The sequence below is a fragment of the Panthera uncia genome (genome assembly GCF_023721935.1).
Source record: "Panthera uncia isolate 11264 chromosome A1 unlocalized genomic scaffold, Puncia_PCG_1.0 HiC_scaffold_16, whole genome shotgun sequence".
Taxonomy (NCBI): domain Eukaryota; kingdom Metazoa; phylum Chordata; class Mammalia; order Carnivora; family Felidae; genus Panthera; species Panthera uncia.
Window position 1 is genome coordinate 59,914,941 of NW_026057576.1, and position 20,479 is coordinate 59,935,419.

At 34.0% G+C, this 20,479-nt stretch overlaps 1 long non-coding RNA gene across 1 annotated transcript in view; it reads right to left on the bottom strand.

The window, feature by feature from the left end:
• Nucleotides 1–343: 343 nt before the first annotated feature.
• Nucleotides 344–20,479, bottom strand: part of LOC125934198 (uncharacterized) — a 39,459-nt gene continuing 19,323 nt past the window's right edge. Inside the window, exons 2-3 of the long non-coding RNA XR_007461266.1 lie at nucleotides 4,116–4,176; nucleotides 344–414 (exon numbers count right to left, since the gene is read on the bottom strand). This is a non-coding gene — a long non-coding RNA (uncharacterized LOC125934198). The remainder of the gene's footprint in view (nucleotides 415–4,115; nucleotides 4,177–20,479) is intronic.

A 20,479-nucleotide genomic window follows, 5' to 3' on the forward strand; every position in this document is an offset into this window, starting at 1 on the left:
AATAGATTATCCTGGATTGTCCAGATAATGTAAGCACAAGGGTCTATTTAATTTGGAAAAGTAAGACAGAAACATCAGTGTCAGAGTAATAATATGTGGGAAAAATTTACCTGGCTATTACAATGCTACCCACTTATAAGTAGGAGACATGCTCTTAGTGGATCAGGCATCCCAGTAGATACCTGAAACCACAGACTATACCAATGCCTATATATACTATGTTTTTTTCCTACATGTACATACTTACAATAAAGTTTAATTTAAAAATTAGGCATAGTAAGAGAGTAACTACACCAATAATAAAATAGAACAACATACTGTAGTAAAATTTATGTGAATGTAGTCTCTCTCTCAAAATATCTTCTTGTACTGTATTCACTCTTCTTCTTTTGATGATGTGAGCTGATAAAATGCCTACGAGATGAGATGAAGTGAAATGAATGATGTAGGCATTATGACACAGCATTAGGCTACTACTGTTCACTTTATGATGTGTTAGAAGGAAGATCATCTCCTTCCAGCCTGCAGTTGACTGTGGATAATGGAAACCATGAAAAACAAAATTGTAGATAAAGGGGGCATGGAACTACTGGACTAGCTTTAAGACAGAAGAAAACTATGAGCCAAGGATTTCAACGTTTAAAAATTAGAATAGACAAGAAACAAAATCTGCCTTCAAATTTCCAGAAGAGAATGCAGCCCTGCAGACACATTGATTTTAGTCCATAAGACCCTTTTTAGATATCTGACCTCTAGAACAAAAATATAATTTTTTTTTGTTTTAGCCCTTAAATTGTGGTAATTTGTTACAGCAACAATAGAAAACGCATATACCTTCCTACTTAATAACCATTCTCTCAATCTCCTTTGTTGATTTTGCCTATCTCTTGCGTGTGCCACATGAGAATCTCTCGGCCACAAATTTTCCTTACCTAAATCTGCTTCCTATGTGTTTTTATTTAGATCTACAGCTTTGGATAGCACATTGTTTCCCTTCCCGCAAATATGCTGAGGTCCTAACTGCAGTACCAGTGAATGTGTGAATGTGATCTTATTTAGAAAGAAGGTCTTTGCAGATGGAATCAAGTTAAGATGGGCTCTTAGGGAAGGCCCAAATCCAATATGATTGGTATCCTTATAAGGAGAGGAAGATACCATGTGAAGACAGAGAAACAGAGGGAGAATCAATGTCATAGCAGGGACAGAAATTAGAGTGATGCTACTGTTGGCCAAGGAACACCGAGGATTTATGGCTGCCACCAGAAGCTGCAAAAGGCAAGGAAGCACCATGGCTCTGATGACACTATGATTCTGAAAGCCCTCTAGGAATGTGATACACAGGTTTTTAAAACCACTCAGTTTGTAGTGCTTTATTATGACAGCTCTAGGAAACAAGCACAACTACCAAATTTATAATTCTAATGCTAATTCATTCTTTAAAAAATAAAATTTATCCAAGTTCTTAATAGGTATTTTGACAAGGAAGTTGTACTAGATTAATTTTTTCCACCTAGGCATCGCCAGTATCTCCTTCTAAGGCCCCTTCAGCATGGTGAGGAACAGATAAGAAATACATATTTTGGCATCTACCTCCCTCTATGGTTCTGGGGTAGGTCACCAGTGAGAACTCACAGAATATTTGGATGGTACCAGAAAAAGAGGATAATAATGGGAGTGGCATCCAGATGTTGGACAGACATGAGAGTCACAGCCAGAGAAGCGATCACTTGTGATTCACTTGCTTTATTGCTACAGACTGAGATAGTAGCAGCTTTATCAGTAAGTCATAAAAATTTCCCAGGGATACTTGAAAATTATGGGCTACGTGCTTTAGTGTCTGTCTGCCTGACATTTTAGCTATAATCTTCCTGACCTTCGGTAGTAATATCCTTAACTATTGTACCCCAACTCTCATTTCATCCAAAAACATTATAAATTCTAACCTCTATATCAAGTCTCTGTTTTCTTGAATTCAAACCAATTCGGGAGCTCTCAACTTTTGCATAAGCATCTCAATAAGCATCTCAACTTTTGCATGCCCAAGACTAACTCCTGCCCTTTACTGTCCCATATCCTGACCCCAAAGCCTACTTTTTCTAAACTGTTTCCCAGCTCAGTTGACAGAAACCTTATCTGTCTAGGCAATCAGGCAACAAATCCTGAAGCTGTCCTTGATTACTGTCTCTCTCACACACTCCATTCCCAATTCATTATCAAATGCTATTGAAAAATACAACAGAATCTGACCACTTCTCACCACTTTTTTCACTGCCACCACCCTGGACTATTACAAATAGTCTTTATTCTGATTACTGTCACAGTCTCTTAATTGGTTTTCCTTCTGCTCTTATTCCCCTGCAGTGTTTTTCTCAACAAAGCAGTTAGAAGATTAAGTTTTGTTCAACTAATATAGAAAACATCAATAAATTAACACTTTCAAAGTGGTATATACCTTTATAAATAGAAATGTAGACCCAGAATCATATTACTTTTAGTAAACTGAAATGGTGTTATACAAAGGCTAAGAATACCCTCTCAATTTTCATTCTGTCTATGACACCTATTATCTGGGTGACCTTTGGCAAGTGATATAATCTCCTTTAAATACAATTCGTTTTTCTGGAAGAGAAAGTTAATAATACTTTCCCATAAAGTCATTAACAAAGGACCAAATAAAATGTGCTCTGAAAATGGTTGTGGTAATTATTATCATTAGAAACAATGGACCCCTTTATTATAAATACGACTCAAGTTTGTTGTTATCAGATCCCATGCAGCATTTATTTCAAGAGACATAAATATAACAACATATATGCGGACCCATTTTCATTCCCAGGAAGGAAATGTCTCTTTTCATTTGGCAGATGGTCGTTGAACTAGCTCAAACAATTATTTGGGATCATTAACTCTGAATTGTGTTAAGAAGAATAAGCAAACCCTGCAGGTGAGAAACTAGTTCATTTACCTTACAAAGCAATCAAAGCAAATTTCTTATGGGGGAGATGGTGGGACTGGCAGCGATGTGATATAATAAGAAAATATACTGAATTCAGAAAAAGAAGATCTTGGTTGTTGTCTGTTTTCTGTCTCAGTCTCTACCTCTGCCTCTGTATCTATGTCTATGTCTATGTCTATGTCTATGTCTAATCCATCATCTATAGACGAAGATCTTTATATCTGTTAAATTCTAGATAGATAAATTGCAAATCTATTTACTTACATAGATTGATCAATAGATCAATTGATCTAGCTACCTTTTCTGGGGAAAAAAGAAGTAACTTTTCCATACTTTACCTAATATAAAATATTACCACTTTTAGTTCTTCTCAAGTGCCTCCAAAAGAGTTCATTGTTTTTCTTACCCAGTTAACATTAAAAAGTAAGTTTCAGATAGTTGAATGGGTATTACCTTCCCAAATGCTCTGCCCTAAATATCACACAGGGTTGGGGCATATGGCAGTATGGCAAGAAGACTGACTGATGTGACTTTAGGTTGCTGTCTACCATCACCAGATGTGACCACCTTTTTTATCAGAGTCCTAAATTATAGTGACAAGCATGTAACTGACATTTAATTCTTCTTATGAAACATGTCCTCTTTATTATTATTGCATATTTATTTTTTTTAATTTTTTAATTTTTATTTATTTTTGATAGAGATAGACAGAGTACAAGTGGGAGAGGGGTAGAGAGGGAAGGAGACACAGAATCCGAAGCGGGCTCCAAGCTCTGAGCTGTCAGCATAGAGCCTCACACAGGGCTTGAACTCATGAACCGTGAGATTATGACCTGAGATGAAGTTGGACACTAACTGACTAAGGCACCCAGACACCATTTTTTGCCTATTTAAATATGTAAGTTTTTGTTTATAATTTAGTGAGTATTTTGGCACCCAGGACAATTAGGTTGCTCTGGGATCTCATCAGGCCACAGGAAATCTGCTGAGACTATCTGAGGCACTTAAGACACTATCTACCTTGTATTGTCAACTAGACATTTTTTTTTTCTTACTGGATTTTTTTTTCATTTATCATGTGTTAACATGGGGAGTTTGCACAAATCTCTAGTCTCATCCTCGCCAACCTAACGGATGGAGTGTTCAAAATTTTACCTACCTAGGAACGTACGAAATAGAAAATTTTATTTTTCTCCTCCTGATTCTCTAGCTGTTTCCACCTGGAGAAGAATTAACAGATTTGGAAAGTTTAGGCTGAATTGTATCTATCAGGCAAATGTACATTGAGCTCCCCTCAACCTTGCTACCCACCACAATACAGAAACATTGTTCTTAATGTTTGTACCATTTATTGCTTGTGGCAAAATATTCTTCTGTACTACAAGATAGCTAGCTATCTCAATGCAATAACCAGCAAGATACAAAAAAACCCAATAATATTCCAAAATATCATTCTACTAGACTTTTACATCACATTGAGCCTTTCAATTTGACTTGTGTTATCAAAATATGCCCTATCTTATGTTGATAAACAACTCAGTTTTCAGGGCTCTAAAAGCTGCTTGGGTTTTGAGTTGTCTTCTCTGTGTCTTATGACTATATACAGACATCTTAAAATGAGTGTTTCAGCTTATTGGCCATAGCAGATAAAACACTGTCTACTACATTAACTATTTAACTATTAACACTGTCTACTACAAACTATTTGATAATGTTAATAAGAAAACCAATTAGCCAATTACTATAATTATTAATGTTTTCTAATTAAGATGCATTTGGGGCCTCCCCAATTCAAAAGGATCATAGCAGTACAACTACTGATTTTTTTCTTGATAATATATATAGAGAGAGAAAAAAGCAGATAAAATATAGGCCAAGAAAAGCACATTGAAAACCCTCAGATTTTCTAACTTTATTGCACAAGTATATTCTAAAATCTATTTTATTAAAATTTGTCTAAGACTATAAATTTAGAGTGTTTCAATGTTTTTGTTATCATAAACTCTGCATATACTTATGCCAACTTAAAGAGACTCCTATTAAATAAATTTGTAGAAGTACACACTCCAGGGCAAAGATGCACATATAAAATTTCAACAGATAATGCCAAGTTATTCTTCAGTTGTGGCAACAATTCCTTTCCTTTCGAGGTTGTACATAACATGATCTATTTTCCCAAATTTAACTAATGGTTTTAAAAACTCTTAGTTTTTTTTGAATATCGTATCTGAGAAATGGTATTTTGTTTTAATTTTCTTATAATTTTCATATATTTATTGGCTTTTTATGCTTTAGCTTTTGAGTTGTCATTTTTATTTTGGACCATTTTCTCTACTGTTTTTTTAAAAAACATTTAAAACATAGGTAGTAATCCTTTGCCTATTATGTATATTCCAATTATTTTCTTCCAGTTGTTATATAAAAAACATTTCATTAATCCTTTCTTTAGCTATTGTTTAACTTACTTTAAGTTACTCTTTTATTGTAGTGACTGTAGGCTATTTAATAGAAATTCTATTTGGTACTTTATCAAATCTAGCTTCAATTTACAATATTGTGAATCCTTGCAATTTAGGGTCTATTAGTTTTTAGCTATGATATTTTGTAACTTCAAAATACATTTTTTATTTTTATAAAATATAAATAAATATAAATATAAAATAAAATTTTATATATATTTTCATTTTTTTTTTAACTTTTTTTTTTTAATTTTTTCAACGTTTTTTATTTATTTTTGGGACAGAGAGAGACAGAGCATGAATGGGGGAGGGGCAGAGAGAGAGGGAGACACAGAATCAGAAACAGGCTCCAGGCTCCGAGCCATCAGCCCAGAGCCTGACGCGGGGCTCGAACTCACGGACCGCGAGATCGTGACCTGGCTGAAGTCGGACGCTTAACCGACTGCGCCACCCAGGCGCCCCTATATTTTCATTTTTTATCTCTCTGAATGCATTTAAGCCTAAATGAATTAAGTCTCTTTTAGATTGCTCTATTATCTTTAGTTCCTGGGGTGTGAATTTGCCAACTCATTGATGAATGATCCCAGTTGTGACCAAATGCTCATAATTACTAATAACTGACTCAATGACTTGGCTTGACTAAACTTTAGTAAATCTTCACAAGTTTCTTTCCCATTCTCCCTGATTTTTGGCTTGACTCCAAGCTTCAACAATCAATATAGTGCAGAACATTCCCCTTAAAAACTCATTCTCGGAATTGGCCGACCATAGAGAGTATGTTTTCTGTTAAACAGCTCAATTGATACTGTATGTTCACTCCCATCTGCTTGACCCATTTCCCTACAAAGTCCCTGCTAACCCCAATTATTCTTCCCTATAAAAGAAAAGCTTTTTTCTCTTTGATTTTGAGACACTCATACATGCTGAGGTCAGACTGTTCTCTTTATTAAATAATCTTTTCAAATAAAGTCTCTCCTTACCTAAGTGTAGATTTGTTTTTTAACTGACCACTGGCAATAAGTTTCTATGTATCCTTTGTGACTGCAGCATGTGAAATCATTAACAAGGTTCTTTATTCACAGATATGATGGCTTTGCTCAGCTTCCAGCTTTCTAAGGTTTTATCAGTTTTTGTTATAACCATGCATGTGTCTGATCTCCATATTAATTTTAAAATCCAAGCCACTAAACATATATTGAGTCAAAATATGCTGAAACACTAATGCAACTTTAATTCCAGCTTACCACTGTGGCTTTGAATTCTCTTTTTTGTTAGCACTTGGATATCCCCTTTTCTTGTTTTTAAGCTTATCTATATATTAAAATTACTTTTGTACTCAACATTTCTATATGCTGGGGCATCATAAAATTTCATAAAGGGAGTAAAATATCATAGCATATCAGTTAAATTCACCATAACAAATTGAATTATTCTTTTGAAAGTGTGTAAAATAGTATACTAAATAACATTATGTGGCTGTTAGAATATACAATTGAGCACTATGCATTGAAATAGCAAAAAATATAATCCATAGTATTGTATTATTAAGTGAAAAAAGTAAGTTAAAGAGTAGTATTTATAACATAATTCCTTTTTGTTAAAGTATCTTTTGATAGTATTTGGATAGACATATATCTTGGATGAATACATATGAAACTATTAAGAATGGTTAGCTTCAGGAGGTAGGATTAGAATAGGATTAAGAGCTTTTTTTCCTCAGAATGCCTTGACTGATGTTCTTTTAGATGGCTAAATTTTCTTTTCCTTATTTCTTTTCTCTTACATGTAATATATCAGTGAGCAATTGTGTAAGTACTTGTAAAAGATGAATTCATAGGCAGTACTGCCTAGATCATAAATTGTACAAGTATTTTGGTAAACTTTACTTTCAACGTGTACTCTCTAGAGGATTTTTTAAATATTGTTTTGTTGGACTGTATTTAAAACATGCAGATATTTTATGATTACTAATGAATATTTAAGGTACAACCTACTACCTAGCTACTATAGTCAATAACATTGTATTATACACTTTAAAATTGCTAAGAGACCAGATTTTAAATGTTCTTACCATAAAAAAGAATTTATAATTATGTGACCTGATAGAGGTGTTACCTAATGCTACAGTAGGAATCATATTGCACTATATAAATGTATCAAATCAACACCTTGTCCATTTTAAAGTTACACAACGATACATGCCAATCATATCTCAACAAAAATTTAATTTAAAAATGAATAGTAAATTCTCTTGATTTTATTTTTGTGCAAGAAAGTTACATGATTAAACACCTTTAGAGAGATCATACGACTCTGGTCCCCACAGCAAGGAGGGACTAAGAGCAAGTTGCCTTGAGGTAGGAGAGACATGTTTTGTTTTCCTTCTTAATTTTATGTTCTGTTTAATTCTTACTTAAGCAGAAAGAGGCTTTTTTATACTTAAATTTAGTTGCCTTCACTTGTAAAACATTCCTTGCCCTCACAACACTCCCCAAAGGAATAAGAAATAGTCTACAAAAATGTGTAACTCCTCAGGTCTTGTGAATGAGCAGCAAAACTTCGGTGGTCAAATCACATCAAGCAGTGTGAGTGGTTCCAAAGAGCAGATGCACGCAGACCCAGGGAGCATAGCCAGCTATCTTTCACATAATTTAAACAACAACAAAAAAGTGTTTACCAATAACACTCAGAGGTGATCATGCACATTCACACCGTATTATAATTATTAAATGGAGATTCTTACACAGCTTACTGCCTCAAAACATACTTCATTTTCTTCTCACCACCTGGAGGAGTCTATAAAATGTCATAAACCAGGCAATATTTGAATTGATGTTTCAGGGATACATCAAACTTTCCCAGAAAAACTGGAAGTACTTCCAAGAAAGGAAAGCAACCTGTGCTGATGCAAGAATGTATGAGGTGATATGGAATGTTTAAGAACACATAAAATGCACAAAACTCCCTGAAGAGAGGGAGATAGGATTAGATTGGAATTTCAAGAGATGCAGATGATAAGCAAATACGGGCCAAAAGGCAATCAACCAGTTTTGACATGCTAGGAATTTCTGTACCTCATTCTGAAAGGTACTAGTACCAAAAAGATTAATGTGTACAAAAAGTTTAGTGGACATTTTCAAAGATTCTAATCCATTGGTCTAAGATAAAAACTAGAAATCTTTTTGAGCAACTTTTGTCAATTGAAAAATATATTTGATTTATATAAATATAAATATTAAGCAACTTTTGTAAATTGAAAAATACATTTGATACATATGAATATAATACGATAAATGGTTTGACATGAGTATTCATATAATAAAACTAAGCTTTAGTTAAAGGACCTTTGTAATTTTTACATTTTAAAACCTAAATTAAAATAGTGAATTAGAAGTACATATTACCAGAACCATTTAGGAAACAGAAAACTAAAAATTGATACAACCATTTTCCAACATTCGCAGTGCTTAATAAAAGCCACGATGTGAACAGAAATCAAGGTTACTGTGCTAAAGTAATTTAAAACACTTTCATGCCTCATATTACTATCTCTAGTTCAATTTAATGAAGATCTGTATTTGGAGAACAGAGATAATAATTCTGGTGCTACTTCAATAGAGCAATATAAAGTTTCTCAAATTTTACAAATATGTGATCCATAAGTTTTTTATTTGCAAATCAGAAGGTGTTTTAGTGATATTGTGCCAGGACATCATTCTGAATGACATTGAGCAATGACTTGCCTTTTCCCAGTGTGAGTTTCTTTACTTCTAAGCAATAGAAAGAAACTGAAAGACATAATCTTTAATATCTTTTACAATAATAATAATTTGGTTCTACCAAATATCCAATAGGAATACCTGTGTATATGTAATCACATAGCCAGGTGACTATGGCATAGAGGGAATGGAAAATGCAGAAGACTGAATAGGAACATGTGATCCAGGGGCGCCTGGGTGGCTTACTCGGTTAGGCCTTCAACTTCAGCTCAGGTCATGATTTCATGGTTCAGGAGTTCAAGCCCCACATTGAGCTCTGTGCTGACAGCTCAGAGCCTGGAGCCTGCTTCAGATTCTCTCTCTCTCTCTCTCTCTCTCTCTCTGCCCCTCCCCTACTTGTGTGTGCCCTCTGTCTCTGTCTCTCTCTCTGTCTCTCTCTCTCTCTCTCTCTCTGAAATAATAAGTGAATAAATTTAAAGAAAAAGAATATGTGATCGAGAGAGGAAGTAATGTGCATTGACTTAGATATACTAGAGACACAAAAAGCATTTATAAAATTATGTACATATTGGAAACATGCTGAACCTAGCATTTGCAGATACACACCCAACCTTATTTTATTATATACTACCAAGTTAAATATAAATCCTAGAAAATGTTAGAAAAAAAGATGGTAATGCAAAGCAGAAATAGAAAACCCATGAATTCATTGGAAGAGAGGATAGAAAGCTATATGACCTACTTGCTAGACATGGGCTTAATAAAGTATCTGTAAGGGAGGAGGTATGACCTTGGGCCTCAATAAGATCAGAAACTAGAACCAAAATCAGTGCTACAGAACATAATCCAATTCATGACATAATAATTCATAAAAATTATGTTAGAAAAAAACTGCATATGGACCTACGAAAGTACCAGAAGTCCATAGCAGCATTCACTGCTCTAGAGGGAATTCAGAGACTCCAAGAGTAAAACAAACAAACAAACAAACAAACCCAAAACAACAACAACAACAACAAAAAAAAACACCTGACTATTTTGAAGATGATTGCATTATCTAAAATTATAAAAGACACAGACACCAATCATCCATGGGGGGTACACCAGAATTTACAAAATTGAACCATTCACAAAATAATCATTTATGATGTTAAAACAATTTGAAAAAGTCTGTAAAAACATTTGCACTAAGTGTATAAACAGATAAATAGAAAATCATATCATAATTAAAGCAAAGGAAAAATGTTAAGGGGCAAAACTGTTAAAAGGTATAAATAGATCATCTATAAATTTTAATATAATATTTGAAATAAAAGAAATCAGTGGAGAACTTAATCAAACTTCAGATCAGAGGTGAAGAGATTTCAAAAGTAGTGGAAGGTAGATCTAAGTCAATTGGCTAAAGCAAAGCACAGAAAGATGGACAAAGGACTCTGTAGTATTTAATTAAGGGCAGTCACACTACAGCTCTTACATTAAAAGGCCAATTTTATAATAAATTAGAGAAAATACACTAATCTTTCTATATGGGCTCATCACATGAACAGGTCCAGGGACACATGTCACATTATAGCAAACATAAACAGTGCCAGAGTCGTGCACTGCATAACCTGCATGGTCTTATACAGAGAACTCCTCTTCCATTTATTTCCTCCCTCATATATTATTCCTAAACACATATCTCTTAGTTGTAACCCACAGAATATAATATTTGCATAACCACTGTTATCAAATAAAATTAGGAAAAGATTTCTACAATCCAGCTCCTACAAAATGCCTGCTTAAGAATTTTATCTTAGAACTTTTTATAGGAATTGTTAGGCATTCTTATAGATGTTTTAATTCCCACTAAACTTATTTCAGTAAATTACAAATTAACATTAAGCCTTCTATTTCACTGATATTCAAGAAGTATTCACTTAAGAATGATTTGTATGTCTTCAGCCAATACTTTCAGTCTACTGCATTGTATTTGTTATCATAGTTTATTCTTTATAAAAGGATTCAGTGAATGAAGCCCTCTTCCTCTCTGTATGTATTTCCAGGAGATAATAATGCTCCCCATCCCCACCCCCAAATATATATAAGCTTTCTTTGTCAGACAGTAAATTGTCTGGAATTGGGAAAATTAGTTACCTCTGTGTCACTCCAGCTATCCTTTGAATCCATTATTCTTTATTGAGAAAGCTCATTTCCCTGCATATTTTAATGCAATTCCAGAAATTACAACAATAGCACTCTACATTCATTATGATAGAATGATGATCTCTTCTGCTTTCTACCCCAGTGCCATTCAGTGAATTTAAACCTTTAAAAAAAACATGTATTCAGTGTGATAGGAAAGCACTTCGGTAGGAATGTTACCAATGTCTAGGAGACATCCCAATAAATAAACCTTTCTTTATTCTCCAGATGTGGTTTTTATTCAGCATTACTATTCACAGTAAACAACAGACTGGTGAAATAGACAGTACAGGTTTAATGATGAATTAAACTGCATTGCATTGACATTCTCTAAGCCAGTAAGCTCTATATAATTGATTTTCTTTCAGATGTCGATGTGAAACAGCAGTTTGAAAGTGACATCCCCAAATAAATTCTGATTGTTGACCCTTGCCGTAACTGTCTTTCTGTATCTCATTAGCTGAGGCATTAAACCTGTAAGTTTCTTCACCTGTATTACATGGTAAGAATAATGATTTTCAACCAGAGGATAGTGAGGGCAACTGTTGACTATACAGCTTTTAAGACGTTAGAGAATATTGATTCCTAGTATTTTTAATGCAGATAAAATCTATGCCAATTTGTTGATCATTATGAATATATTTTATCTCAGCATATACATATACAAATTGTATTGTAAATTATATACATTATTGAGGTTAATTTCTAAAATGTTGATGTTTAGCTGACTTTAAATGTCAGAAAATACTTTCAGATTGATAAACAGACAACATATTATAGTACTTGAAACGAAATGCAATTTTCTTTCACCCTTAGGGTTTGCGTTTACCCTGTAGTTTCTATCTTTACCAGAAACATAGTGGATTGCATTGAAAACATGTTTTGAAATAAGCAGTATTTATATTTTATTGAATATTGGGGTTTTAACAAGTCATAGCATGTTTGTACTACTCATGGCACTATTATTTTAATGGTATGTATGATACTGAAGCTCCAGTGGCGTTTTTCTGGGATGAACATGTAAATCGGAACAATTAGCAAGTCCAAACATCCTAGAGAGATTGGGCCAGGAGATTGAAATAAGAAAGGAAAAGGGAACATCAAGCTGCAACTCGGGGTCTCATTTGGTGGCTTCTCCTTAAAGAAGAGAAGATCAGAGGAAGCTGGTTATTTCTTTTAGTTCTAGGGTGTGTATGGCGTGAACTATTAAGGCAGAAAGGATATCTATTGGGTAAAGGGAAATATGCCACTCGTTGTCTTCAGGCTCCTTCATTGGCCATTTTTATTACTAGGCTAGACCTGAAGGCACCAGGGCATATGGTCTGGGTGTGGTGCATGAAAAATTTTCGAGAAAGAGAAAGTAGGAGATAGTAGCTCCTCTAAGAGATGATCCAGGAGTGAATACGGTGAAAAGAAGTGGAGGCGGTGGGATGAGAAGCCCCAGTATGCTGGCCCTTTCGTTAGTGCCTATCTGGGATCACTCTGTTGATGGCCTCTTGCTTCTGAAACCCAGTATGCCTCTGACCACATGGGGTGCAGGGGAAGCTGTAGGTAGAGAAAGTGAAGACCCACAATTGTCTCCAAAAAATATAAACACAAATTCAGATCAATAAAGGCAAAAACCTGAGCCAAGCTCTGACTAGACATGAATTCTGATCGGAGGGGATAACTGAATATTATTTTCAGAGAAAGAATTTGGAAGTTTATTTCTCATTTCCAAACTCTGCTTTCAGATCTCTTTGGTATGGTTGTAATTAGAAACTCCCAGGAATAACTCCAGTGTTTTGTCACCAGGTACAAGGTGATTTTTGGAAGCATACATCAATCAAATGGGATTTCTCTAAATACTTCATCAATAAGTAGACCAATCCAGTTAAAGTGAAAAAAACAAAACAAAACAATTTGTTTTGTAGAACTCAATACTTAGTCCAACCAGCAAGCTAGTAATGTGGCTGTAGATGAGACCAGAGCCATTTTCCAGGATTACTTTATACCTTGGTGATGCCTACTTATGTTTATTTTTGTAAACACCAAGCATTGTTTATAGTACCGTGGAAATTTCATTTATTATGAACAAACACAGTATTTGGAAATTGTGAACTAAGTCTTCTCCCAAAATGGTAGTTATTAATTGTAGTCGAAGAAATGAATGCTAAACCGTATCAGCTTAAAATAGCCATAAAATATGAAGAATTTTAAGGGTGCCTGGTTGGCTCAGCCCTCTTTATTTTGGCTCTCATGGTTCTTGGGATTGAGCCCCCACATGGGGCTCTGCACTGACAGCGCAAGGCCTACTTGGGATTCTCTCTTGCTTTCCCTCTCTTCCTGCCCCTCCCCCATTCATGCTTTCTCTCATTCTCTCTCAGAAATAAATAAATACAATTTAAAAAAATAAATAAATATATATATGAAAAATTTTAGACTTGTTTGTTAACGTATAAGGTTGAAATAAAAATAAATTAGTACCTTCTACTTATTGGTTATAAAAGGAAAAAAGAGAGAAAGGAGAAAGGAGGGAAGGAGGAAAGAATAATCCATTTGCATCTTGTTTTTACCTAAGCCATTCTATCTTTATTTATCTTTAAAGACAAAGATGAAAATTTAAATCCATCAGTAGAGATTGGAGATAGACTTTTTAAAAAAAAAATTAATGTTTATTTATTTTTGAGAGAAAGAGAGAGAGAGAGAGAGAGAGAGACAGAGAGAGAGCAGGGGAAGGACAGAGAGAGAGAGGGAGACACAGAATCCCAAGCAGCCTCCAGGCTCTGTGCTTATAGCACAGAGCCTGACATGGGGCTCGAAGTCACGAACTGCAAGATCATGACCTGAGCCGAAGTTGCCACCCAGGAGCCCCTAGATTGGAGCAAGACTTCTTAACATAGTTATCATTCATAAATTTTAATAAAATTTTAGAATATAGAATACAGATGTCTTTTTTTTCCAGATTAAAGAGGTAGTAGTAAACCTTTATGTAACAAAACATAGTTATGATTAAGTTATTGCCATTAACATCCCCAACCAAATGATGGTTTGCCTCAGACCATGGACAGGATGGCTGTGTTGACATGTTAAATATACCTGTGGTTCAGCAAAAAAATAAAATGCATTAGAAACTAAGTTATGTAGCATGATCCATTAGCCTTATACATGACTAGATATGTAACTTTGGTACAAGAAAATATGATCCTGGAACCTAGAAGTTACATCCAGATGGGGTGGCATAAAAGGAATAAATGGATCACCTTTTTGACAAAAATGTAGATCTTGAACACTGAGTTTCAGCAGCAACACTGTTCCTCTCTACTTACAGACACCATAAAATGTGATAAAAATCTGCACACCACATTTCTAAACTCCTATAACTGCCATGATTTTAGGCTCCTCTAAATGTCTTTAGGCTGCTGAAGCTACCAAATTTCAGATGTTTTTTTATGAGAAACAAATAAGACTCTAGAGAATGTGTGAAACCAACAGTATTTCTCAGAAGAGCTCCTCTAATTTATAATATATAAAGGACTGAACTAACAATACACACTAACTACATTCATTTTTGCCAAACTATTCACCATGGGGCATAAGCAATTATTTTCTTAAATTAAGATCAAGTTAAGATGCTCATTTAATAAAAAAAAATAGTTTATATTCTCATGATGTATCAGGAAAAGTAAAACATGTGAAAGGTAAGTATAAATACCCTGCCTTTAGAGTTAAGTTACCCTGCATTTTCATTTAGACTGCACTCTAGATAACACAATTACAAGTTGAACTAAATTTCAAATCTATGCCTTACAAATTCCAGAAGTCATGCTTTCCCAAGGATATGATGGCAGTCCCTTAGTGCTATTTCCTTCCTAAGATCTATTTTCTAGGTAAGAATACATTTTTTCCACTATCACAGTAGGAATGTGATTCTGGAAGAATGCAAAAATAAACTGTTATTATTGCTTTATTTAGCAAATTTCACCTGGCAACGTATTGAATGATGGTGGACAGGGAGCCATTTTTATATTTATTTGTTTAATTATGCTCCCTTGATGCACCTAACTGTTTATTTTGATTCATTCAACAAATATGTATTTAGTACCCATTATTTGCCAGAGATTATTCTAGACACTTGGAATAAGGCAATGACTAATAGAAAAACTAATTACAATCTTCTAAGTTCTCATAGAATATACGTTCTAGCTAGTTCCATAGTTCCAGCTGTGCCTGCACTGAATATTTGTGCTGTTATGACAGGCTTCATTGGCTTGCACAATACTGTGCTCCAATTTGTGTATCTTTGACAGGGGTTGAATTTTTTCATTAGCAATTTTTTTCATTCCTGACCCTGAGGGAAGACTTCAGTGGGACACAGTAGGCAATCAACTGCCTACCTGCAGTTTAATTTTTTTTAAATATTTTTATATTTATTTTTGAGAGAGAGAGAGACACACACACACACAGAGTATGAGCAGGGGAGGGGCAGAAAGAGAGGGTGACACAGAATCCAAAGCGGGCTCCAGGCTCTGAGCTGTCAGCACACAGCCTGATGCGGGGCTCAAACTCATGAACAATGAGATCATGACCCAGGCCTAACTCAGATGCTCAATCAACTGAGCCACACAGGTGCCCCTGGCTGCCTGCCTGTAGTTTAAATGGGAGGATTTATATCTGCTTTCTAATTATGCTAATCACACTTGATATCCTGAAATTTGTGGACATCCAATAAATGGTAGAGCTTTTATGTATAAATATCATGAACAACTGTATAAAATTAAATCAGGAAGCCAAAATGCATGACCTTCAGGAAATATATAGTGGGTCTTCACATTAAGTGTGATTTTAAAAAATACACTTTGTAGATTCCTGAATATGTTAGGTAGAAAGAGAAGGCATAATAAATTGCACATGGATACTGTGAAGAAATCCCATTGGAAAAAGGACGCTTTATAATTAAAATCTTAATTTCCACTTGACCAACTCAAGTTACCAAAATTATATTGTTATTATATAACTTTAAGAAATGGGCCATATTTGAGTTACATTATTACTAAATACAAGAGATTGAATTAAATATTTTAGCTGCTAAAGTAAGCCAATGACATATATATTGTTATATATTAAAATATATTTTAATGAAATTCTTGATTATTTCATTACTTTATTGTTTTTCTTCTATGTTTATACTTCTAAAAATCTACAATTATGAATTATTTACATTCAATTTATCTAAATTTTGCCTTTATCCTACTAGCCCATTCTGAGTTTATAGAAGTAGTTATTTGAGAAGCCATATATGTAAATAATTCACACTCTCTTATATTAGAGAGGAACTATGTGATGTTAAACACCTTTTATTGAAACTTGCTGGGGGGAGAAACATAAGGGAGAATAAATTAAAATATTATTTTTACATGGCCCAAAATTTATCAGTCAACCATCAGGATAGGACTTAAAACAGATGGTCTTATCATGAAATATTCCAGTGTTTCCTTCTCTTACAAAGTTCCCCAACGAAGTAATAAGTTCCAAAAAGCTCTTCAAACAAGAGACCCTATTTCCTGTCTTGGCTTACTCACCCTCATTCTGACAGCATTTGAAACATACTATGACAACCAAATCATAATTAATTCTGAGTCACTAATTCATTCCAAAGTTACAGAAAACTTATAATCCTCTCTATAGCTGGCTTTTTAAGGTGTTTCTTTTTTTATATATAATTTGTTAATGTTTATTTATTATTGACAGAGAGAAACAGAGCATGAGCAGTGGAGGAGCAGAGAGAGAGGGAGACACAGAATCTGAAGCTGAGCTGTCAGTACAGAGTCGAACACGGGGCTCAAACCCAGGAAACCTCAAGATCATGACCTGAGCCGAAGTCAGATGCTTAACCAACTGAGCCACCCAAGCGCCCTGAATTTTATGTTTTTATATGAATTTTAGAATCCATTTGTCACTATCCACAGAAAGCCTGCTGGAATTTAGTATTTCATTGTATATTTAGATCAATTAGATAGGCTTTGACATCATAACATCTTATATCTTCTGAATTATGAACAAGACAGGTCTCTCCATTTATCTAGACCTTCTTTAATTTCTATCATCAAAAGTGTGAAACCTGTGTCAGGTTTTTCTGTGTCTTATAATTTTAATGCTATATAAATGGCATTGCTTTCTTAATTTCAATTTCTTAGTATTTATTTAAAGAATATGAATATATGGATGATGCTTTTGTATCCATCCTGTATCTTAGAAATTATCTAAACTCCTTAGCTTTAGTAGTTTTTTTGTGTGTTTTCCATTAGATTTCTACATTTCTTCCGTTGTCACTGAATCTCTTTTCTTTTTTATTTTTTTAACTTATGCTGCTTAGAGCCCAGTAAGTTGTTATTAAATGTACATTTTTATGTTTTTTATCAGGTAAGATCATGCTTTTCTACTCTTGGTTTGTGGCAGCAGCTATCAAAAAATAATGTTGAGAGGCACCTAGGGGGCTCAGTCGGTTAAGCATTCAACTCTTGATTTTGGCTCAGGACATGATCTCACAGTTTCCTGAGTTTGAGCCCCACATCGGGCTCTGTGCTGACAGTGCAGGGCCTGCTTGGGATCTTCCCTCTTTCTCTGTCCCTCCACTGATCACACCGTCTCTGTCTCTCTCAAAATAATTTAAAAAACTTAAAAAATAATGTTGAATCTCATCCAGTGATTTGCTGTATACTTCCTCTGAGATAATTATATGAGTTTTATTTTTAGTTTTTTAAAAATATGATACATAATTACATTAATTTTTTAATACTAAACCAAACTTGTACTCCTGAAATAAACTTTACTGAATCATGATATAATACCATTTAAACATTTTTTTTTAATGTTTATTTATTTTTGAGACAGAGAGAGACAGAGCATGCATGGGGGAGGGTCAGAGAGAGAGGGAGACACAAAATCTGAAACAGGCTACAGGCTCTGAGTGGTCAGAACAGACCCCGATGCGGGGCTCGAACTCACGGACCATGAGATCATGATCTGAGCCGAAGTCAGACGCTTAACTGACTGAGCCACCCAGGCGCCTCAATATAATATCATTTTTATAAATTGCTGGACTTCATTTGATTTTCTGTTTTTTGTTTTTGTTTTTGTTTTTTGCATCTATGTTCATGAGGGATATTGATCTAAAGATGGACTTTTTTTAAGTTTTTTGTCTGGTTTGGTACCAAGGTAAAGATAGCTTCAAAAAATAAGCTGAAAAATATTCTTTCCTCTCCCTTTTTCTGAAAAAGCTTGTGTAAGATAGGTGTTATTTCTTGCTATTAAGCAAGCATTTTCATAAAATTCTCCAGTAAAGATTTCTGGGCCTGATGTTTCCATTAATGGGAGAATTTAACTACAATTCTACTTCATTAAAAGAGATTGTGCTATGTAAGTTGCTTTTTTTTTTTTTCCTTTAGTGAGCTGTGATAGATTTTTATGTCGAGGAATTTGTCCATCTCATCTAATTTGTCATGTTTTTGTATGCCATTTTTATAACATTTCTTCATTACTCTTTAGCTTCTGTATAATAACAGATTGGTAATTTGTATGTTTTATCTTGTTCTCTGGTTCATTCTGGCTAGTCACTGATCAGTTTTACCTGTCTACTCAAGCAAAGTTTTTTCTTTTATTGATTTTCTATGTTATTTTTTGGTTTTCTTTTTCAGTGATATTCTCTCGAATCTTTCCTGGTTTCTTTCTTCTGCTCAATTTCAGTCTTGTTTTTTGTTTGTTTTGTTTTGGTTTTGGTTTGGTTTTTTTGGTCCTTCTCATTTCTCAAAGATAAAAACTGAGTTAATTGAGTTGAGATAATTCTAGTTATCTAAGAATGACTTTAGTGTTATAAATATACTTCTCAGCTCTACTTTAGGGGAATCTCATAGATCTTGATATGTGGTGTTTTCATTTTCACTAGTGCAAAATACTTTCTTTCTAATTTCATTTTTTTGATTTCTTCTTTGACCTATGGGTAATTTAGTTTTCACATATATGTGAATTTCCCAGATATCTTCCTGTTGCTGACTTCTAACTTAATATTATTACAGTCACAGAACATGCTTTATATGACTTGACTCTGTTCAAATGTAATAATATTTGTTTATGGAGCAGAAAATACTCTTGGTATTGAAAAGTCTTCTTTTTAGAAGGTCAATTAGGTCAAGTGGTTCTGAGTGTTGTTCAAACTTTCCATATACTTACTAATTTTCAATTTCCGTTATCAATTCCCACTCTATTACTGGGTGCTAAATTCTCTTGATCAATGAACACTTTTATTATTATTATTATTATTATTATTATTATTTAGTCATAAAACTATCTTCTTTGTCCCTGGTAATACTCTTTGCTCTGGAATTTATTCCAGATGATATTAATAGAGACACCCTAGATTTCTTTGGACTCGTATTGGCATGGTATACTTTTTTATATCCTTTAATTATTAATATTTTTGTGTCTTCATATTTAAAGTTATTTCTTATAAGCAGCATGTTAGTAGGTGTTGTATTTATATCCCATCTGACAATACATTTCTTCCAATCAGGGTGTTTAGAATATTTTTAATTTAATGTGAATATTGGTATGTTTTGCTTTAAAGTCTATCACCTTGCTAGTTTTTTATTTAGTCCATCTGTTCGTTTTTTTCTTTCTCCCTTTTTTTTTCTTTTGCTTCTGTCTTAATGGGATATTACTATTCCATTTCATCTCTACTGTTGGCTTGTTATTTAAAATTAATTTTTATATCTTTACTTCATTTCCCTGAGCTTTGAAAAATAATACTTTTATTTATTACACTCTACCTAAAAATGGTATTATACCATTTTACATGCAGTAGAAAATACCAATTATTTATAAAAATCCATCTTGGAATTATTGTTTATGTAAAGCCTAGTTTTTCTAGTTGTCATTCCAAAAAGTTAAGGAAAGGGAAATATTACCTGGCATATATTGTTATGCTTAAAATTTTCACCAACAGCAAAGGCTTAAAACTCTAACACTCAGTTTTTTCAAAAACTACTTACAGGTTATTTGTCAAGGCAGCAACAGTTTCCATGGGAATGGAATCAAGTACCCTCAGCTAGAGGTTTCAGGAGTCTGTTAAATTTCAGTGACTGAAACTTAGCACTCCTCTAATAACATAATCTAATCACTAAGTG